Source organism: Hylobates moloch, unplaced genomic scaffold, assembly GCF_009828535.3.
Source record: "Hylobates moloch isolate HMO894 unplaced genomic scaffold, HMol_V3 SCAFFOLD_14, whole genome shotgun sequence".
NCBI classification, from domain to species: Eukaryota; Metazoa; Chordata; class Mammalia; order Primates; family Hylobatidae; genus Hylobates; species Hylobates moloch.
The window spans coordinates 48,884,423-48,908,617 of NW_026652289.1; the positions used below are offsets into that span (position 1 = coordinate 48,884,423).

Consider the following 24,195-nt stretch of genomic DNA (forward strand, 5'->3'; position numbering starts at 1 on the left):
GGTGGAGTCGCGCTCTGTCGCTCAGGCTGGAGTGCAGTGGCGCGATCTCAGCTCACTGTAGCCTCTGCTTCCTGGGTTCAAGCAATTCTCCTGCCTCAACCTCCCGAGTAGCTGGGACTACAGACGCGCGCTACCACGCCTGGCTAATTTTTTTTGTATTTTTAGTAGAGACGGGGTTTCACCATGTTGGTCAAGCTGGTCTTGATCTGCTGACCTCGTGATCCACCTGCCTCGGCCTCCCAAAGCACTGGGATTATAGGTGTGAGCCACCGCGCCCGGCCTCTTCCCCCCTAATCCCCCCCACACCTGGCTTTTTTTTTTTTGAGACAGAGTTTTGCTCTTGGTGCCCAGGCTGGAGTGCAATGGCATGATCTCGGCTCACTGCAACCTCTGCCTCCCGGGTTCAAGCGATTCTCCTGCCTCAGCCTCCAAGTAGCTGGGATTACAGGCGTGTGCCACCATTTCTGGCTAATTTTGTATTTTTAGTAGAGATGAGGTTTCTCTATGTTGGTCAGGCTGGTCTCGAATTCCTGACTTTAGGTGATCCGCCCGCCTCGGCCTCCCAAAGTGCTGGAGTGTGAGCCACCTCGCCCAGGCACAACCTTTTTTTTTTTTCTTTTGAGACAGAGTCTCGCTCTGTCGCCCAGGCTGGAGTGCAGTGGTACGATCTCGGCTCACCGCAAGCTCCGCCTCCCGGGTTCGGCCATTCTCCTGCCTCAGCCTCCCAAGTTGCTGGGACTACAGGCACCTGCCACCACGCCCAGCTAATTTTTTTTTGTATTTTTATTACAGACGGGGTTTCACCATGTTAGCCAGGATAGTCTGGATCTCCTGACCTTGTGATCCACCCGCCTCGGCCTCCCAAAGTGCTGGGATTACAGGCGTGAGCCACTGCGACCGGCCCCGGCCACAACCTTTTTACTCATGTATCCATATCTACTCCTGTCTCCATTTGGTACATTTGATACAGCCAGCGTATTAATCTTAAAAAGGACATCTGATGTCACAATACTGCTTAAAAATCATTCAATTAATTCCAGCACTTTGGGAGGCCAGGGCAGGGGGATCACGAGGTCAGGAGATTGAGACCATCCTGGGCAACATGGTGAAACGCCGTCTCTACTAAAAATACAAAAATTATCCGGGCCAGGTGATCAAGGTTAAGGTGATAAGTTGTGTTGATAGCACACCTTGATATCATGTGATGAAAAGGCATTTAATCTTTGTGGTATTGTTTCCCCAAAACCCATGATCCCAGGAAAACATCAAACATAAATTTGGGGACATTCTACAAAATACCCAACTAGTATTTCTCAAAACTGTCAAGGTCATCAAAAACAAAAAGTCTGAGGAAATTTTCACATTTAAGAGGAGCCTATAGGCTGGGCACGGTGGCTTACACCTGTAATCCCGGCACTCGGGGAGGCTGAGGTGGGCAGATCACAAGGTCAGGAGTTCAAGACTAGCCTGACTAACATGGTGAAACCCTGTCTCTATTAAAAATACAAAAATTAGCCAGCATGGTGGCACATGCCTGTAATCCCAACTACTAGGGAGGCTGAGGCAGGAGAATTGCTTGAACCTGGGAGGCGGAGGTTGCATTGAGCCCAGATAGTGCCATTGCACTCCATCCCAGGCAACAGAGTGAGACTCCAACTAAAAAAAAGAGGAGCCTATAGAGACACAGTGTGGTACCCTGGATTGGATCCTAGAACAGAAGATAAATATCGCTGATATCACTGGAAAAACCAGTAAAAAAAGTTTGGAGTCTATTTAATAGTGATATATCAGTGTGTCTTAGTTTTGTCAAATGTGCCATGGTAATGTAAGATCTTAACATTGGGGGAACTGGATAAAGGATATGTGGGAACTGTTAGCATTATCTTTGCAACTTTTAGGTGAATTTCAAATTATTCCAAAATGTTCATTAAAAAACAAACAGATGGCTGGGCACAGTGGCTCACGCAGGTAATCCCAGCACTTTGGGAGGCAGGGGCAGGCAGATCACGAGGTCAGGAGATAGAGACCATCCTGGCTAACAGGGTGGAAGCTTGTCTCTACTAAAAAAAAAAATACAAAAAATTAGCAGGGCATGGTGGCAGGCACCTGTAGTCCCAGCTACTTGGGAGGCTGAGGCAGGAGAATTGCTTGAACCCAGGAGGCAGAGGTTGCAGTGAGCCAAGATTGTGCCACTGCACTCCAGCCTGGGTGACAGAGTGAGACTCCATCTCAAAACAAAACAAACACAAACAGACACTGGCCGGGTGCGGTGGCTCATGCCTGTAATTGCAGCACTTTGGGAGGCCGAGGCGGGCAGATGACCTGAGGTCAGGAGTTCGAGACCAGTCTGGCCAACATGGCAAAACCCCGTCACTACTAACAATACAAAAGATTAGTCGGGCATAGTGGCAGTAACCTGTAATCCCAGCTATTTGGGAGGCTGAGGCAGAAGAATTGCCTGAACCCGGAAGGCAAAGGTTACAGTGAGCTGAGATCATGCCATTGCACTCTAGCCTGGGTGACAGAGCGAGACTCTGTCTCAAAACAAAACAAACAAACAAACAAAAAACTAAAAAAAACAAAATACAAGCTCACATCATCTGGACCAGGTTCTTCAGCTTCATCTCGTGCTTCTCTCCTCTTGGCTCTTGGTTGATTAGCCATTGTGGCCGCCTTTCAATTCCTCTAAAATATCATGCCGTGTTTCCCTTTAGAACCTTTGTATATACAGTTGTTTCTTCATGAAAAATTTTCCAGTTTTTCTCTCTTCCCTGTTCTCACTCTCTCACCTAAAGAATGCACACTTAGCCTTGTGATTTCAGCTGAAAAGTCATTTCCTTGAAATGGGGGTGGGGGTGATGGTGGAATGGGGGAAGGAGGGGTCACCAGTAACCTCCTGATCTATCTAAATGGAGAGAATGCTCTGTGCAGGCTGGCTATATTATCGTTTGCATAATAATTTTATTTCTTCCTGCAAATTGGCACTTGGTTTATACATTGATTAGTGGTAGTACTCCCCAAACACAACCAGTGAGACCGCATGGCAGTTGGTTATTGGGTTTTCCCTGGTGACGCTGTGGCTTTTCTTTTAAATTTCTACAATGACTACCTACCACCGCGAGCTGAGGGAGTCAGCCCCTTCTGAAAACTAGCTTGCCATGCCACCCTTAAAGTGTGGTGCAGCACTTCAGCTATAGCTCCATCAGCAAAGAGTACAATGGGGTTTCTTCTCTTGACCTGGACTTCCAACAGCAGCTGGGGATTTTATTAGCTCAATAAGTTGCTTTTCCCACCCCTTGTCGCATGACACAGCCTTCCCTCACTGACTCAGCAACTATCTGCCGAGCATCCGTTCCACACCAGGCCTGGTGCTGAGCAGTGAAGATACAGGTGACTACAGAACATGGGCTGGTCTCATACTCCACAGGATGAACAAGAACAGAGCTACAGAGCTAATAAAACAGTGCTGTGACAGAGGAGGAGGTGCATTTTAGTGTCAGTTTTGGAGATCCCAGGTTAGAATCTGATAACCTTTATGTAGTACCTACGTGAGCTAGGGCAAGACACTTAGGATTTCCAAACCTGTTTCCTCTTCTATAAAAATACTGTAATAATATGTACTTTGTGGTTCGTTTTGAGGAACATAGAAATTACATAAGAAATTTAACATGGCACCTGGCATTTAGTAAACTCAAAAATGGTACCTATTATCACTGGCCTTATTGTAGTCCAGATGCCAGTTCTCCTCTCATCCTCCAATTTTTTTTTGTTGTTGTTGGTTTTTTTTTTTAGATGGAGTTTCACTCTGTTGCCCAGGCTGGAGTGCAGTGGCGTGATCTCGGCTCACTGCAAGCTCCGCCTCCCGGGTTCATGCCATTCTCCTGCCTCAGCCTCCCAAGTAGCTGGGACTACAGGTGCCTGCCACCACGCCTGGCTAATTTTTTGTGTTTTTAGTAGAGACGGGGTTTCACCATGTTAGCCAGGATGGTCTCGATCTCCTGACCTCGTGATCTGCCCGCCTCGGCCTCCCAAAGTGCTGGGATTACAGGTGTGAGCCACCGCGCCCGGCCTCATCCTTCAGTTTTTAAATTTTGTCCCATACTAATCAGCCTTATGTTTACCCACAAGAATCCACTCACACGACTCTGCAATAAGGACCACTGAATATTTTGTCAGGGAGAGAGGTGAGAGGCCACATAAAATATAACTGAAAAAAATTCCTCTTAAAACATTTTCATTCTTCAAAGTTTCTCTTCCTGGCTGTGTTGTTTCCAGGGACTTTCCCCTTCTCTCCTCTCCCTCCAATGCAGGAGAAACTAGCCTTCTTATCCCCACAATCTTTTCTTTGTATTTGAGTGATTTCCCTCCACTCTTCCCTTTGGGAAGCAATTTTAAGTCCTGTAGTCATCTTATGTACAGCAGTTGAGGGACCAAGTTTTTTTTATCATTTTGGCTTCCAGCTCCCTACCCCAAGTGTCTTCCAGAAGTACTTCTTAAAAAAAGAAGTGATACACATGGTACTTTCCTACGAGGAGTTCTAGTGAATAAAACGCCTGTCACTCAGACTGGAGTGCAGTGGTGCTCACTGCAGCCTCGACCTCCTGGGTTCAAGTGGTCCTCCTGCCTCAGCCTCCCAAGTAGCTGGGATCACAGGTGTATGCCACCACAACTGGCTAATGTTAAATTTTTTTTGTAGATATGGTGATCTTGCATTGTTGTCCAGACCAGTCGGGAACTCTTGAGCTCAAGTGATCCTCCCCTCTCAGCCTGCAAAAGTTTTGGGATTACTGGCATGAGCCACTGTGCCCAGCTACATGTTTTTTGACTTAACACATAGGGTCAACTAAAATTTCCATGTTTTTCCACATGATGACCTCTCCTATCACATGCTTTCACAAAGTTTATTTAACAGTTAAAATTTTTTTTGAACTTTTATTTTGCAGTAATTTTAGTTTTACAGAAAAGTTGCAAAAATAGTACACTTCATCTAGCTGCCACCAACATTAACATCTTATATAGTTATAGTATGACTAGCCAAACAAGGAAATTGACATTGATACAGTATGATTAACCAATCTACAAGTCTTACTGGTATTCCCCAGTTTTCTAACTAATGTCCTTTTCTGGTCCAAAATCTAAAACAGATCATGCAATTTAGTTGTCATGTCTCCTTAAAGCTGTGACAATGCCTCAGTCTTTGTCTTTCATGACTTTGGGACTTCTGAAGATTACTAGTCTGGCATTTTATAGAATGTCCCTCAATTTGGGTTTGATGGTTTCTCGTGATTAGATTGAGGTTATACATTTCCGGCAGGAATAAAACAGAAAGCTGTGTCCTTTCCAGTGCATCATACTGGGGGGAACATATGTCATCTTATTGGTAATGCTAACATTGACTACTCAGTTAAGGTGGTGTCTGCTAGGTTTCTCCACTATTAAGTTTCTTTGGGGATATATTTTTGAGATTATGGTGTTTTTGCGATTATGATGTTTCTCATCATTCTTCCACCCACTAAGCTTGGCATCCATCAACAGTTTTCATCTGCAACAGTTATAACTGCAATGTTTGCTTAATAGTGATTTTCCATTTCCATTATTCCTTCCACATTTATTAACTGGAATTATGTGATAAGGAAGCATATCTCTTCTCTCCTAGTTATTTATTCATATCAGTGTGCACTATGGATATTTATTTTATGGGTTATGATGTAAGATTATCATTATTTTGTTGCTCAGATTGCCCAAGCATTAGCCATTGGGAACCCCGATTCAGCTCCTGGCTCCTTTTTGTCATGCTCCCTTCCTTTCAGAGCGTGTCCTTGCTTTGTGGCACCACAAGATGCTCCAGTTTCGGCTCTGATTCTCACTGCCCCAACTCTAGAATCAGCCATTTCTCCAAGAAGCTCTTTTTTTTTTTTTAAATTGGAAAATGATATTAAGAAACCAAGGTCTTGATGTTAGATTTCATTGCTACTGGTGTGTTATTGCTTCCAGGTCCTCTCACAAACAGAGCTAGTTAATAAAATATAGAAAAAAATGTAAATAAAGATATTTCTATGTATATATATATATATATTTTTTTTTTTTTACACAATAGTTTATTTATTGAGTGCCTCCTCTCCCCAGTACTTGCAGTCTCTAGGTCACTTTTTCTGCTTGTAGATTTTGTGTGCAAGCCCCAGAAAGATGGCTGGGAGCAGGGGCGCTGCGTACTGTTCAGTGAGACCCATAATGTGGCTGTAACCGTCTTCCTCGCACTGCGAGAACACGGCCGGCAGATCCAGCTCCTTATATAGTGCCTTCACCCAGACTACCTTCTTGGCCTTCTTCTGTCTGTAATTTTCCTTCACGATCTGATACTGTTCCAGCGTGGACCATTGCAGACACTGAACCACCAGCCAGCTGCATTTGTTGTCCTGAATGTCAGTGCCAACTTTGCCGGTCACAGTGGGGTCCCCAGAGAGGTCAAAGTAATCATCCTGAATTTGAAAAAACTCTCCCATCTCCAGTAGGATCTTCTAAGCATTGGTGTGCTCCTTCTCGCCATCAATTCCTACCATGTACATGGCCGCAGCTACAGGAAGGTAGAAAGAGTAGAAAGCTGTCTTGTACTTGACAATAGATTTGTACCTCTTTTCAGTGAATCTGCCAAAATCCACATTGTCCTAGGGGGCTGTGGTGAGGTCCAGGGTCTGCCCAATCTCAGGCTGATAGGAAATCTGTAGGAAGAGCTTGATCAGGTTCAGGTAATAGGGCTGCTCTCGGCAGTAGAGCTTCAGCAGGTAGTAGATACATGCTTGCAGAAGGATAGCATAATTGATGGCATCCTACCCCATACCCGTCTTCTGATAACAGCAGATCTGTCCCCAGCGGGTGAGGGATGAATCCATGATGTCTTCTGTCACCAGGAAGAAAGCTTGCAGCAGTTCCACACACCAGCCCACAGTCAGGGCCCTCTGGAGACTATCAGCATCCTGTTTCCTTGGCTCCACCAGCTCCTGGAATACTACTAGCACCGTCAAACCCCGGTGATACTTGCCTCCAATGGCATTGTACTCCAGGACCTCCTTGAGCCGGGCAATAGCATCTCCTGTCTCTGAGTGCCCCATCTCATCCTCAGTCAGCACCCCAACGATCTGGGAGAAGTGCTGAAAGAAATCCTGCTTTTCTTGGGCATAAACATCTGATTTCTGGTCTCCATTCATTCTGAGGGAGGAGCAAAGGGCTCTGTTCCTGGATGTGGGTTCCTGCCGTATCTATCTGTGTGTGTACACTAAAAACCATGTGTTCATACCTCGGATTGACACCTCTGATTCTAATCCAAAACAACAGGGGTCATTCTAGCCTTCCCCCTTTTCTTATTTGTAACTTGTTTTTCCAACAGGGAGAATCCTGATTGTCACTGGTCACAACAACTTTACTTATTTGTTCAATGATATACAGATACAGATAAGGTAGATTCACAATTGCTAATTTATACCCCAGTGAAAAACAAATGTATTAACCAGAGGACAATATTTGTATGAAGTTGTTTTTGTCTTTAGTCTTATGACACAGTCAAAATAAAAGTTTCCTAAGTTTCTTAAGTATTTTCTTCTCCATCCACTTTGTGGTGGTGATGTTAGTTGTTTATAACACAGTTTTTTTTTTCTGCTTGCATTCTATTTTGGCTTGCCTCCACACCCTGGTTGACTGGATGTATGTGTGTATGTGAAACATTACCATGGTTCTGAGTCAGAACTATATACAAAGCTACAATCAGAGAAATGCTACTCTTTCCTCATCACTGCTACTCCATTCCCATCCTCCCATTCTTTCCACCCAGCTCTCACCCTTTCCCTGTAGGTACCCAAAGTTTGTTTTTGGTTTATGTTTACTGCATTCCCCCTACAATGTATATTTTATTTTATCTCTTTCTTTTATTCTAGGAAGATATAATTCACATAACATTAAACTCCCTTTTACAATGTTCAATTCAGTGGTTTTTAGTATAGTCAAGAGTTGTGCAAGTATCACCACACTGTAACTTTGGAACATTTTCATCAACTCAAAAAGAAATCCTGTACCCCAGTTCCACCAGTTGCCCCAGGCAATCACTAATCTACCTTCTGTTTCTATGGGTTTGCCTGCTCTGGACATTTCATATAAACGGGATCATACAATACGTGGCCTTTTGTGTCTGATTTCTTTCACTTAGTATACCTTTTTTTTTTAGACAGGGTCTTGCTCTGTCGCCCATGCTGGAGTGCAGTGGCTTAATCATGGCTCACTGCAGACTGCTTGGGCTCAAGCAATTCTCCTACCTCAGCTTCTCGAGTAACTGGGACAAGTGTGTGCCACCATGCTTGGCTAATATTTAAAAAATTATTATTTGTAGAGATGAGGTTTCACTATGTTGCCTAGGCTGGTCTCAAACTCAAGGGCTCAAATGATCCCCCCACCTCAGTCTCTGTATAAGTGTTGGGATTACAGGCATGAGCTAGGCAGTATACCATTTTCAAAGTCCATCTGTGTCACAGTATATACCAGTACTTCATTCCTTTTTATGGCTAATATTCCAAGGTATGAAAATTCTACCTTTTGTTTAGACATTCATCAGTTGGTAGAATCTTGAAATTTCCACTGTTTCATTATTGTGAATAGTGCTGCTGTGAACACTCATAAACAAGTTTCATGTGAACATGTTTTCTTAAGTATATATGTAGGAGTGAAGTTACTGTGCCATATGACAACTCTGTATTTAACTTTTTGAGGAACTGCAAAACTGTTTTCCAAAGTGTCTGCATCATTTTACATTCCCATGGGTATGAGTTTCAATTTCTCCACATCCTTGCTAATACTTGTTATTTCCTTTTTTTTTTAATTACAACCATGCTAGTGGGTGTGAAGTGGTATCTATTTGTCGTTTTGAAGTGCATTTCTCTAATGACTAATGATGTTGAACATCTTTCCATGTGCTTAAAGGCTATTTATATATCTTGTCTGAAGAAATGTCTATTCAAGTCCTTTGCCTATTTTTAAATTGGATTATCTGTCTTTTTACTGCTGAGTTGTAAGTGTTCTTTATATATTCTGGACACAAATGCCTTATCAGATACATAATTTGCAAATATTTTCTCCTATTCTATAGGTCGTCTTTTCACTTTCTTGATGGTGTCCTTTGATGCACAAATATTTAAGTTTGATGAAGTCCAATTTACCTATTTTTTCTTGTTGCTTGTGTTTTTGGGGCCATAACTAAGAAACCACTTATGAACTTGATGATGTAAGTGATGAAGAATTTATGCCTATTTTTCTTCTAAGTGTTTATTGTTTTAGCTCTTACATTCAGGACTTTGATCTTTTTTGAGTTATATTTTGAATATGATGTTAGGCAGAGGTCCAACTACCTTCTTTTGCATGCGGACTTTCCGTTGTCTCAGCACTGACAACTAGTGTTTTAGTTCTCCTTCTCCCTCTAATTTTTTTGACTTATTACAAATTATTAAGGGCCTTATTTTATTATTTTTTTTTTTTTGAGACGGAGTCTTGCTCTATCGCCCAGGCTGGAGTGCAGTGGCGCAGTCTCGGCTCACTGCAAGCTCTGCCTCCCAGGTTCACGCCATTCTCCTGCCTCAGCCTCTCCGAGTAGCTGGGACTACAGGCGCCCGCCACCACGCCCGGCTAATTTTTTGTATTTTTAGTAGAGACGGGGTTTCACTGTGGTCTCGATCTCCTGACCTCGTGATCCGCCTGCCTCGGCCTCCCAAAGTGCTGGGATTACAAGCGTGAGCCACCGCGCCCGGCCTAAGGGCCTTATTAATCATAGATAAAGATGAGCATATTTCCTCAGCCATGCTTATTATCTTCCTAGTAATTATTCAAAGGGTCCAAAAATTGAATGTGAGAAGTTAAGCCTTGGTCCTAGCCCACAAGGTGGAGAGAATGATGCCCTGGTGACAGAGCTGTTCTAATTCAAGGATGGAGGGAGTGGTAAAAGGTAAGAGGCCATTAGTTCAGCGTCACTGGCTGGCTCCTTATCCTGTAGCTTTCAGTCCTAACCTCTAATGGGTAAAGCCCAAATGTCAGCTCTTCTCTTCTATTCTGGCTTAAATTCAGTATTAATCAGCTGCCAACAAATTGCTGAGCTTCTATGGGTAGCTCAGGTTGATGCTGTACTCTTTCTAGTAATCTACCCAGGAGTCCAGTTGAACTGTACTTCTCTCTTTTTTTTTTTTTTAGACAAATCTCGCTCTGTCACCCATGCTAGAGTGCAGTGGTACGATCTCGGCTCACTGCAACCTCTGCCTCCTGGGTTCAAGCAATTCTCCTGCCTCAGCCTCCTGCGTAGCTGGGGTTACAAGTGCATGCCACCATGCCCAGCTAATTTTTGTATTTTTAGTAGAGACGGGGTTTCACCATGTTGGTCAGGCTGGTCTCAAACTCCTGACCTCGTGACCCACCCTCCTCAGCCTCCCAAAGTGCTGGGATTACAAGCGTGAGCCACTGCACCCAGCCGAACTGTATTTGTCTTTTAACTATTTTGCTTTGTCTACGATCTTGCTTTAACACCTCGGAATTGATCTAACAGGTGGATGTGGGGTAGGGTTGGAAAAAAGCACCCTTTCTTCTCATTATATAAGAAATTACATAATAGAAATTTGAGAAAAATAAAATGAAGAAAACAAAAATCACCTATATCACAATCCTCTGATATTTTTTTTTCCAGTTTTTACTATGCTTTTATAGAATAAACTTTTTTTTTTTTTTTTTTGAGACGGAGTCTCGCTCTGTCGCCCAGGCTGGAGTGCAGTGGCGCAATCTCGGCTCACTGCAAGCTCCGCTTCCCGGGTTCACGCCATTCTCCTGCCTCAGCCTCTCCGAGTAGCTGGGACTACAGGCGCCCGCCACCACGCCCGGCTAATTTTTTGTATTTTTTTGTAGAGACGGGGTTTCACCGTGGTCTCAATCTCCTGACCTCGTGATCCGCCCGCCTCAGCCTCCCAAAGTGCTGGGATTACAAGCGTGAGCCACCGCGCCCGGCCAAAATAAATTTGACATTATAATAGATATTTACTTTTATACTGTTTTTTTTCTTTCTTTCTTTTTAAGAGACAGAGTCTCGCTGTGTCACCAAGGCTGGAGTGCAGTGATGTGATCATAGCTCACTATAACCTCTTTGAACTTCTGGGCTCAGGGGGTCCTCCTGCCTCAGCCTCCTGAGTAGCTGGTACTATAGGTATGAGCCACCATGCCTCGATAACATTTTGAATATTTTTTGTAGAGACAGAAGCTCGCTATGTTGCCCAGGCTGGTCTCGAACTCCTGGCCTCAAGTGATCCTCCACCTCAGCCTTGTTCTTTTCTTTTTGTTTCGTTTTGTTTTTTTGAGATGGAGTCTCGTTCTGTCACCCAGGCTGGGGTGCAGTGGCGTGATCTCGGCTCACTGCAACCTCCGCCTCCTGGGTTCAAGCGATTCTCCTGCCTCAACCTCCTGAGTAGCTGGGACTACAGGTGCGTGCCACCATGGTCAGCTAATTTTTTGTATTTTAGTAGAGATGGGGTTTCACCATGTTAGCCAGGATGGTCTCGATCTCCTGACCTCATGATCCACCTGCCTTGGCCTCCCAAAGTGTTGGGATTACAGGCGTGAGCCACCTCGCCTGGCCATTTTTTTCTTAACATTATAATATAACCATTCTTTCACTTAAAAATTCTTTTGAAACATTAATGAAAACAGAGATGTGTCTAATTTCACAAGGTACGAATTTTTTACATGGAGATTGTTTTTAGTTTTTTACTATTATAAATATTTCCAAAATAAACATTTATGTACATAAATATTTTTTCCAGATAATTACTTTCTTAGGTTAAATAACCAGATCTAGAATTATCTGGCCTAAATCTACGAATATAGTTAAGCTTTTCAAAAAGCTTGCTGTAGACCAGGCGTGTGGCTCATGCCTGTAATCCCAGCAATTTGGGAGGCCAAGGAAGGCGGACAACTTGAGGTCAGGAGTTCAAGACCAGCCTGGCCAACGTGGTGAAACCCTGTCTCTACTAAAAATACAAATAATTAGCCGGGCATCGTGGCAGGCACCGGTAGTCCTAACTACTCAGGAGGCTGAGGCAGGAGAATCACTTGAACCTGGGAGGCGGAGGTTGCAGTGAGTCAAGATGGTGCCACTGCATTCTAGCCTGGGTGACAGAGTGAGACTCTGTCTCAAAAACAACAACAACAACGAAAACCAAAGAGCTTGCTGTAATTTACACTTTCATTGACTGTTGTATGAGAGTGAGTGCCCTTTTTACCCCAAAACATTGCACCTTAAGACAGGGTAAGAAGCAATATAATGAAAAGGAGGAGGTAAATGGAAAAGGGAGATCAGGCGGTAAATGGAAAAAGGAGATCAGGCCATCACTTGAGAGAGAATATTCATTTCTGAGTTCTCTCCTTCTACATGAGTATGTGATGGGGCTATTTTGCCATTCTGATTTTCTTGGGGGCTTTTAGCCTTGCCTTATCATGCATCTACGGAAACAAAAGCTCTTCAATCATGAGATGCTTTGGTGCTGCTGGCATTCAAACTTATCATTTGACAGGGAGGTGAAGGAAATTAAATTGCACAGTCTGGACACTTTGGAACATCCTTCCTCTCTCTCTCTTTTCTTCTCACCCTTCACATCTGATTGACAAATCCTGCCATTCTGCCTCCTCTCTGTTACCACCTCTCCATACCTATCACATTCTCTAGTTCGGGCTGTCATCATCCTTCACTTGAATAGAATGAACAAATTACCTATGGTTTATTTATTGAACAGTATACATACAGTAGTGAAAATCGTGAACTAGGGCTATATTTTTGTTTTAAAATGCAGTTAGATTTGTTACTAGTTGGATGCATCTAAATTATCAAACTGAAATATCATGCCAAATTTGTTGTTTTCTTACAACTTTATCATAGGTCTTTGCTGAGAAAACTTACTTGAGGTCTATAGCTATGTCTCTATATTGTATCTACATCTCCATATGAAACAGAGCATTTCAGCTCTCTCATATTCCATCATTGTGAATGAAATTAAATAGCAAATTTCAAGCTGGTAAGGCAGAAACCGATGGCAATGCTTGAGGAGGAGAGGGATCAAATGAAATGCTGAATTGTGAGGGAAAGCCACCTTAACGTGATTCATGTCAAATTCAGAAATTTTAATATTTGTAGTGAACTCTCACGTCCACACTCTTCAGAGAAGGTCTGAGAGTTGAATATTGCTTAGAAGGCAAGGAAAATTGAGAGTAGAGAAATGCTGTGTTTTGGCCGGGTGCGGTGGCTCACGCCTGTAATCCCAGAACTTTGGGAGGCCAAGGCGGGCAGATCACGAGGTCAGGAGGTCGAGACCATCCTGGCCAACATAGTGAGACCCCGTCTCTACTAAAAATACAAAAATTAGCCAGGCGTGGTGGTGGGCGCCTGTAGTCCCCGCAACTCGGGAGGCTGAGGCAGGAGAATAGCTTGAACCCGGGAGGCAGAGCTTGCAGTGAGCCGAGATGGTGCCGCTGCACTCCAGCCTGGGCAACAGAGTGAGACTCTGTCTCAAAAAAAAAAAAAAAAAAAAGAAAAAAAAAGAAATGCTGTGTTTCACCTCTGTTGCATGCACTTAAGAGGAAGAATTTATAAATGGCAGACTTGGGTTACTTTGCTATTCTATTTTAGCTCCTATTTTTTGTCATTTTTCTTGATGTTTTCTTCTCTTTTATTGTAGTATCTTTTTTTTTTATACATGGTAACTGTGGACAGCAGAATTTCTTACAAACTTATTTCCTGAAAGTAAAATGATATCCATTTTGGAGAATACTTGGGAATATCTTGTTAATTTGAAGATGCACATACCATGTAGCCCAGAAATTGTACCTGTAGGTGTATACCCTAGTGAAATTCTTGCACATATGCACAAGGAGACATGTACAAGTATGTACTTGCCACATTGTTGGTTATGTCTTCTGTTAATAGAAGAATGAACAAATTACCTATGGTCTATTTATTGAACGGTATACCATACAGTAGTGAAAATAATGAACTAGGGCTACATGTATCAACATGGTGAATCTTGAAAACAATGCTGAGGGAGAAAGAAGATGGCATAAGAATACTGATAGTATAACAGCATTTGAAACAGTGTGGCATAGTCATGCAGATGTTCTGGTGTCAGGCTCACTTGGTTCAAACCTGCTTCTGTTCTTTCCGAACAGTAAGACCTTGGCAAGTCTCCAACCTTGATTGGCCTTCATTTTCTCATCTGTAAAGTAGGGATAATATTTTCCACATCTTATGGTTATTGTGAAAATTACAATGTTAGTACTAAATTATTAAGAGGAATACATAGCAGGATTATATTTATGCAGTGCATATTCCATCTAAAATCATGCAAAACAATACTGTATTTGTATGAGAATGTGTATATGTTGGTAAAAGTACATACAGATAAATGAGTGAGAATGATAAACACAAATTTATGATAGTGGTTATCTCCTGGAGGAAGGGATATTTCTTGAGCTGTAGTGGGTACATGATTGTTTGTTGTTATACTTCTTATGCCTTTGTGTATGACTGAACTATTTCATGATAAAATTTAAATCAAATGAATGAAATTTATTCATAAAACTATAAATACAGTGTAACCAAATTTCTGAGAAATTGGAAATACCAGGAAAAACTCCAAATTATACCATCTTACCTCACAATTTTAAAAAAATTAAGTAATTTCTCCAACAACTGGGTGAGACTGGTGAATGAGAATGTTATTTTTGTAGCTTTTTTTTTTTTTTTTTTTTTTGGAAAGAGTCTCGCTCAGGCTGGAGTGCAGTGGCGTGATGTTGGCTCAGTGCAACCTCTGCCTCGCGGGTTCAGGTGATTCTCCTGCCTCAATCTCCTGAGCAGGTGGGATTACAGCCATGTGCCACTATGCCAGGCTAAGTTTTGTATTTTTAGTAGAAACAGGGTTTCTCCATGTTGGCCAGGCTGGTCTCGAACTCCTGACCTCAGGTAGTCCACCCACCTCAGCCTTCCAAAGTGGGATTACAGGCATGAGCCACTGTGCCTGGCCAGCAGCATTCTCCGTAACAGCCAAAACATGGACTGAAGCCGAATGGCCACCAACAGGAGAAGGGATAAACACAATGTGGTATATCAACACAATGGAATACAATCCAGCAATCAAAGAGGAAATGAGATGCTGATAATTTGCTACCACTTCAGTGAAATGCAAAATCATTATGACCAGCAAAAAGCCAGACACAAAAGGCCACATATTGTATGATTCTATTTGTATGAAATGTCTAGAAAAGGCAAATCTGTAGCAGTAAAGAGTAGATTAGTGGTTGGCTGGGGCTGGGAAAGGAACAAGGAGTAACTGCAGATGAGCATGAAGGACTTGGGGGGTGATGGAAATATTCTACAACTCAGTGGTTGTGATGATTGCAGAACTTTGTATAATTACTCAAACAAACTGCATTGTATACTTAAAAGGGTGAATATTGGCTGGGTGCGGTGGTTCACGCCTGCAATTCCAGCCCTTTGGGAGGCCGACGGGGGCAGATCACAAGGTCAGGAGTTTGAGACCAGCCTGGCCGATATGGTGAAACACCATCTCTACTGAAAATACAAAAATTAGCCAGGCATGGTGGCGGACACCTGTAGTCTCAGCTATCTGGGAGGCTGAGGCAGGAGAATCGCTTGAACCCAGGAGGTGCAGGTTGCAGTGAGCTGAGATCACCCCACTGCACTCTGGCCTGGGCGACAGAAAAAAAAAAAAAAAAAAAAAAAAAAAAGGGGAATGTTATAGTATATGTGTCAAGAAAGCTGTTTTAAAAAGCAGCCTTGGCTGGGCGTGGTGGCTCAGGCCTATAACCCCAGCATTTTGGGAGGCCAAGGTGGGTGAATCACTTGAGGCCAGGAGTTTGAGACTAGCCTGGGCAGCATGGTGAAACCCCATCTCTACAAAAAATTTAAAAATTAGCCAGGCTTGGTGGCAAGCATCTGTGGTCCCAGCTACTCGGGAGGCTGTGGTGGAAGGATTGCTTGAGCCCTGTGGGGAAAAGAAAGAGAGATCAGATTGTTACTGTGTTTATGTGGAAAAGGAAGACAAAAAAACTCCATTTTGATCTGTACTAAGAAAAATTGTTTCTGCTTTGAGATGCTGTTAACCTGTAACTTTAGCCCCAACCCTGTGCTCACGGAAACATGTGCTGTAATGAATCAAAGTTTAATGAATTTAGGGCTGTGCAGGATGTGCCTTGTTAACAGTACGTTTGCAGGCAGTATGCTTGGTAAAAGTCATCGCCATTCTCCATTCTCTATTAACCAGGGACACCATGCACTGCGGAAAGCCGCAGGGACCTCTGCCCAAGAAAGCCTGGGTATCGTCCAAGGCTTCCCCCAACTGAGACAGCCTGAGATATGGCCTCGTGGGAAGGGAAAGACCTTACCATCCCCCAGCCCGACACCCGTAAGGGGTCTGTGCTGAGGGGGAGGAGTGAAAGACGGAGGCCTCTTTGCAGTTGAGATAAGAGGAAGCCTTCTGTCTCCTGCTCGTCCCTGGGAATGGAATGTCTTAGTGTAAAGCTGACCATTCCCATTTGTTTTATTCTGAGATAGGAGAAAACCACCCTGTGGCTGGAGGCGAGATATGCTGGCAGCAATACTGCTCTGTTACTCTTTGCTACACTGAGATGTTTGGGTAAAGAGAAACATAAATCTAGCCTACGTGCACATCTGGGCACAGTACCTTTCCTTGAACTTATTCATGATACAGATTCCTTTGCTCATATGTTTCCCTGCCGACCTTCTCCCCACTTGTTGCCCTGCTACACTCCCCTCGCTAAGATAGTAAAAATAATGATCCATAAATACTGAGGGAACTCAGAGACGGGCGCCAGTGCGGGTCCTCCGTATGTTGAGCGCCAGTTCCCTGGGCCCACTGTTCTTTCTCTGTACTTTGTCTCTGTGTCTTATTTCTTTTCTCAGTCTCTCGTCCCACCTGACGAGAAATACCCACAGGTGTGGAGGGGCTGGCCCCCTTCAGAGCCCAGAAGGCAGAGATTGCAGTGAGCCAAGATCACAACACTGTACTCCAGCCTGGGTGACAGAACAAAACCTTGTCTCAAAATAAATAAATAAATAATAAAATTGCAGTCCTGCCCCGCCCCCCTCCCTATTTTTCTCCATAGGACTATTTCTATGCCCTTCACTCTATGCCCTCCTTCTCCATTTGTTTACCATTTTTATTTATTTTGGGTTTATCTTCTCATCATAGCTTCTTACAAACATAAGTATATATGTATATATTTTCATATCCCTTCCTGCTTCCTGTACTAAAGGTACATACTATAAGCACCATTCTGAACCAGTTATCCTGGAGCTACATGATCTTCATCTCTTTCCTTTTCATTGATGCATAGTCCTCCATCACGTGGATGTATCATAGTTTTTTAAAACTAGTCCCACATTGATAATTTTGGGTTGCTCTCAGTCTTTTCCTATTGCAATAATACCATAATAAATAGTTTTGTGCGTAGGTCTTACACATCTTACCCCACAATTTTGAAAATTAAGTAATTTCTCCAACAACTGAGTGAGACTGGTGAATGAGAATGTTATTTTTACAGCATTATTATTATTTTTGAGACAGGGTCTCGCTCTGTCGCCCAGGCTGAAGTGCAATGGCACGATCTCGGCTCACTGCATCCTCTGGGTTCAAGCAATTCTCCTGCCTCAGCCTCCCTAGTAGCTGGGATTACAGGCATCTGCCACCATGCCCAGCTAATTTTTGTATTTTTTAGTAGAGATGGGGCTTCACTATGTTGGCCAGGCTGGTCTCGAACTCCTGACCTCAAGTGATCCACCCACCACAGCCTTCCAAAGTGTTGGGATTACAGGCGTGAGCCACCATGGCTGGCCCAGGCTACACCTACTCTTAAAGGGGACCTCGTGCAACATGATGATGTAGCTCTGAATGCATCAAAGGTGAAGAGATAGAAAGGCATGTCTTTTATCTTGGCTGTTGGAGAGGTTGGGGAAATTCATTGCCTCTCATGTAGCCTGCAATCCCACCTTTGAAAGCAATACACACACTCCAGCTGTCCTACAGTATACACATACCTTCTCCCTGCCGGGATAAAAACATTTAACACCATGATCTGCCCTGCTGTTATTGAACAGCAGAATTTTGGTGGTTTGCTCATGAATTGTCTACAAATGATACTATAACATGATTTGAGCCCAATATTCAAGTACTCAGTAAGCAGAGTTGCTAACTGATACCTGCATCTGACTCAAGGTGGACTAAATACCAGGCCACACCTCTTGATCAACTGACATCGGCTGCAAAAATAGGCAGTAGAAAAAGCTCAAATAATTTGGGAGGATTGTTGTGGTAGGCAAGAGGAAACAAGTCCTCTAATAATGCAGGTAGACAAACATGCCCACAGACAAAGCAGCTCTGTTGGCCACTACTTCATTTGTAGGTGCCCCATGTGAGGTAAACCATATCCACTGATAACAGGGAGCCACCTGTGCCATACCGGACTATTTGTCTCTAACCTGCCCTGCCCAACACCTTGCCCTCATTTCTCTAGAATAGAGTGAAGATGTGCGATGATGGCTATCTGGTTTCTAGGAACTATGGGAAGATAGAATCTGTTTACACAGTGGTGGACTCTTCTGCATTAGGGAGCTTTGTAGATTGGGCTCTAGTCGAGCAGATCTGGTTACCAATTTGTCTCAATGCTGGAAACTCACAACCCTGCCAAGGCACAGAATCCCTAACCCTTAAATGCAACTGTTTCTTCCAAATGCCCTGCTACAAAGGGCATGGAAACAAAGGTTGCAACTGCCTGCAACCACTTCCTTTTGGCATTCACAAAGAATCACCCTCTCATCTAGCATTGAACCCAGTGCTCCTGGCTTTCATTTGTTTCCCTGGCTCTTTACTTTGGCTTTTCAGATCTGCTTCTAATCTTATTTCGGGACCCATTCAAATTTTTCTTCTCTGGTGTATAGGCCCAGGACTGTTGCCAGTAAATTCTGACTCTCAAATCTTCTTGCTTTGATTGTGGTGGTACTACTACCCTGGGTAAAAGACTCCTTCCGCTAACTTCTGCCCCCAAAAACTCCTACAGGGTGGGCTAGTTCACTAACCTCTGCAATGAGAAGCTCAGATGCTGAAGCTTTATTTTTATTTTTATTTTGAGACGGAGTCTCACTCTGTCGCCCAGGCTGGAATGCAGTAGCGGAATCTAGGCTCACTACAACCTCCACCTTCTGGGTTCAAGCAATTTTCCTGCCTCAGCTTCCCAAATAACTGGGACTACAGGCACGCACCACCACGCCCAGCTCATTTTTTTTGTATTTTTAGTAGAGACGGGGTTTCAACATATTGGTCAGGCTGGTCTCGAACTCCTGACCTCAAATTATCTGCCCACCTCGGCCTCCCAGAATTCTGGGATTACAGGCGTGAGCCACTGTGCCTGGACACTGAAACTGCTGACTGATGTGTCTCCCGGCATTCCTACCTATCTCTCCAGTACCTGGAGTACTGCCCAAATACACAGCCAACTTTTGAGCGAGAGATCCAGGAACTACCTTCCTCTCTAAGGAACTGATTCCTTCAGAGCTGGGTTCCAGAGGTGCTGAGACATCAAAACTGGCAAACTTGCTCTTAGAGGAAGAAGATTGAGTTGTTGGGTATCACAAAGGCAATGACCCTTAAGTTCTCAACATTGTTCCTCAATCCCTACCCCAGAGGGTGGCTAACTAGGTATTAATACTTTCTTAAGTAAAACAATGGAGAACTCATCATGTTCATGGGCCAAAGAAGATTGTGAGCACAATTCTGAAGCCAGACCAGCTGGGTTCAAATTCAGCTCCACTACCTCCTGGCTATGGGACTGGAAATTAACCTCTCTGTGTTTCAGTTTCTTCATTTGTAAAATGGAGACGATGATGGTAACAGCAGCTACCTCTAAAGACTATTGCGAGTTTTAAATGAATTGTTACGTGTTATAAAAGTGGTCAATAGCTGTTAGTTACTATTACTACTGGGCCAATTTGGAGACCTGGATATTTACAGAATTAAACTTCCAGGGCACATATAACTTTGTCTACATAAGAAGGATGATGGATAGAAAGGAACTTTGTAGACATACTTGGTCAAATTGAATAGTTGATGATGTCCTTCAGTCTGTGTAATACTCCAGGGGTACCCAAAGACTCAGAAATGGAATTCTCTACAACTTCCTAGAAGGCTAATTATATAAGTATCTTAATGGCAGTTTAATTTACTTTTGCTTGATACAAGTTTCTACTTATAATCTACTCTCTCCATTGCATCTCCAAGTCAATACTTAGAATAATATATTTTAAATCCTAGGGCAGATTATTAAGACTTATCTTATTGACTTGGAGATTTGGATTATTCCTAGTATGTTTTCTTCCATCTTCGAATAGTAGTTTCTCTAGAACATCAAAGACATTCAGAAGTGGTTCATATTCTACTTTTTCAACTTCACTGTCCTACCGATATACTAAAGAAAAAAAAAAAGAAACAGTAGATGTTATTTAAGAATCTTATTTCCCCATCTCCTGCCAGAAAAACGGTGAAAGACAAGGTATTGTTTCACTTTGGGTGAGACAGCAGCTTCCTAACAGTTCAAGAACCTGTTCACCCTCTGCTCTGATCACAGACTTACCCACCCCTACATCTATATAATATATGCCCCTGAACAGTGTGGTAGGGGACCACCGTCTAGACAGAATCCCCCTAAAAGAGTCCCCCTTCTTTTTGCCACCAAGCCTCAATTCAATTCTTATATACCTAACCTTTAAGGTTCCTTGGATTCCTTTGTAAAATTGCATTGTGCCAAGACAGTGAAGAAGAGGCCCTTTGATAGACCAGAAGCAGGCACACCTGGAGGAAGGATGCTGGTAAGGAATAGACGAAAGAGGATAAATAGAAAATACCTGATCATGTGTACCCATGAAGATTAAATGAACAGACTGTCTAGTGAAATGATCTGTTATTTAAAAAAATGGATGGATTGGACAGCAAAGGTTTTGTCAAAGGATGTGAGCATTTTCTAAGGAAATGTAAATATTTCTGTGTCTGGTAATTTCTAAATTACTTTTTAGAATGTGCTCAGACAGACACACACACTTTGATTTAGGATTTTAGAATGGCTAAATATCTTTAAGCCATTGAGTAATAACTTTTCATTCTAAATGCTTTTAGTGGCTTGTAATATTATCCACTTTGTCAGGAATTTTCCTAAGAACTAACATGCATGCATGTAGGAGCAAGTTATGAAAATGGCCACACCTGCTTAGAAAAGAAGAAAGTCCCTCTTCCACTAAGAAAGCAAGGTTATCATAAAAGACACCACCTGAAAAGCTAGTTGGGCTAACTGCGATGCATACTTCAGACACCTACTAGCTCTGTATCTATATAACAGTTCTTGTATCTATACAACAGTCACATTTACAGTCACTTAAAAAAAATGCTCTAACACTTCTGAGTCACCAGAGAGGACAGGGTATCATAGTTCACCTGAAAGAGGAAGATCTTGGCAAGGTTAAGGATAGAAAGGAAATATTCTTGTCCTCATACTCTCTCCTCAGCAACTCCTAAGGGCTGTTGGCTCTCAGGAGGTGGAGAGTGACCTAGTTTTAAGGACGACATATATAGAATGACATGTTGCTCTTTTGGAAGGGGAAAATATAATTGTAAAAGTCAACCGGCTGGGTGTGGTGGCTCACGCCTGTAATCCCAGCCCTTTGGGAGGCTGAGGTGGGTGGATCACGAGGTCAGGAGTTCAAGACCAGCCTGACCGAGATGGTGAAACCCTGTCTCTACTAAAAATACAAAAATTAGCTGGGCATGGTGGCGGGCACCTGTAATCCCAGCTGCTCGGGAGGCTGAGGCAAGAGAATCACTTGAACCCGGGAGGCGGAGATTGCAGTGAGCTGAGACTGCACCACTGCACTCCGGCCTGGGCGACAGAGCGAGCAAGACTCCATCTCAAAAAAAAAAAAAAAAAAAAAAAAGTCAACCATTTGGCTGGGCACAGTGGCTCATGCCTGTAATCCCAGCACTTTGGGAATCTGAGGCAGGCAGATCACCTGAGGTCAGGAGTTTGAGACTAGCCTGGCCAACATGGTGAAACTCCGTCTCTATTAAAAATACAAAAATTACTCAGGTGTGGTGGTGGGCACCTGTAATCTCAGTTATTATGGAGGCTGAGGCAGGAGAATCGCTTGAACCCAGGAGGTGGAGGTTGCAGTGAGCCAAGATTGTGCCATTGCACTGCAGCCTGGGCGACAAGAGCGAAACTCTGATTCAAAATAAAAAAAAAAGTCAGCCATTCAAAATAATTGCAAATTTCCCCTTCAAGGACTTGAGATATAACCATATTATCTGAAATTCTCTTTTAGGAGTCTTCACTTAACCTAAATCCATTCACTCACTTATTCAAAAAACATTTATTGAGCACTTAGCACGTACTAGACACTGTTGTAGGCACTGGGGATGTAACTGAACTCCGTTCTCATGAAGTTCACATTCTATTGGGGAGAGACAGGCAGGAAAGAGGAAGGAAGGAAAGAAGGAAGGAAGGAAGGAAAGATACATGTGTCTGAGGAAAAATGAAACAGGATTAAGAGGATGGGGGATAGGGATGCTATTTTATGGAGAATCATCATAATGAGGATAGTGAATTTAGGTGATATTTGAGCAGAGACCGGAATGAAGTGAGGTAGTCAGTCACATGACAATGTGGAGGAAGAACAGATGCTAAATAGACTTAAAGCAAGTGCAAAGTTCCTAAAGTAGAAATGCACTTGGCTTGTTTGAAGAACATCGGGAAGGGCAGTGCGATACAGTGAGAAGGGGAAGGGTGGTTTAATGAGATACTTGCGGAAGTTGCCAAGTATCCAGAGCCTTATAGGCCAGGGAAAAGACTCTGAAATACGTTGGGAAGCAACTGGAGGATGCTGAGCAGGAGAGTAACCTGATGTGACTTACACAAAGGATCATCTGGTTGCCGTGTACACAAGATACTATAAGTAGCAAAGTGGAATAGCTCATTAAAACAGTACCACTGTAATCTAGACAAAAGAAGATGGCGACTTGAATTAGAGTCGCAGCAGTGGAGGTACTGGGAAGTAATCAGACATATTCTGAATGCAGAGCCAGCATGACTTGCTTAAAGAATGGATTTGGTAGGCCGGGCGCAGTGGCTCATGCCTGTAATCCCAGCACTTTGGGAGGCTGAGGTGGGCAGATCACGAGGTCAGGAGATTGAGACCATCCTGGCCAACATGGTGAAACCCCATCTCTCCTAAAAATACAAAAATTAGCTGGGCACGGAGGTGCGCACCTGTAGTCCCAGCTACTAGGGAGGCTGAGGCAGGAGAATCACTTGAACCCTGGAGTCAGAGGTTGCAGTGAGCCGAGATTGGGCCACTGCACTCCAGCCTGGCGACAGAGCAAGACTTCATCTCAAAAAAAAAAGGGGATTTGGTGGGTGAAAGAAAGTGAGGCATGAGGAGTAGGGACTATCCTAAGTTTTTGGTCTGAGCATCTAGAAGAAAAGAGCTGCCATTTACTGGAATGGTGACGACTATAGGACAAGCAGACTTGAGGGGTGTGTGTGTGTGTGTGTGTGTGTATGAGTTGAAAGTTGTCATCAGGCATGGTGACTCACGCCTGTAATCCCAGCACTTTGGGAGATTGAGGCGGGCAGATCATGAGGTCAGGAGATTGAGACCATCCTGGCCAACATGGTGAAACCCCGTCTCTACTAAAAATACAAAAATTAGCTGGGCGTGGTGGTGCGTGCCTGTAATCCCAGCTAGTCGGGAGGCTGAGGCAGGAGAATCACTTGAACCTGGGAGTTGGAGGTTGCAGTAAGCCGAGATCACGCCACTGCACTCCAGCCTGGCAATAGAGTGAGACTCTGTCTCAAAAAAAAAAGACACACAAAAAAACCACGAAAGTTGTCTTGTACTTACACGGCCTATTAAACATCCAAAGACCTAGATTGGTGCCTGCCACATAGTAGATGCTCAATATTTATTGAGTGAAAAAGGTAAGATATTGAGTAAGGCAACTGAATTAAAAAATCCAAGTATATCTATCTACTATTAACTTCTCTATATATTTAAGTATA

At 43.4% G+C, this 24,195-nt stretch overlaps 1 pseudogene; it reads right to left on the reverse strand.

The window, feature by feature from the left end:
* Positions 1 to 6,143: 6,143 nt before the first annotated feature.
* Positions 6,144 to 7,241, reverse strand: LOC116481712 (farnesyl pyrophosphate synthase-like; annotated as a pseudogene).
* Positions 7,242 to 24,195: the final 16,954 nt, after the last annotated feature.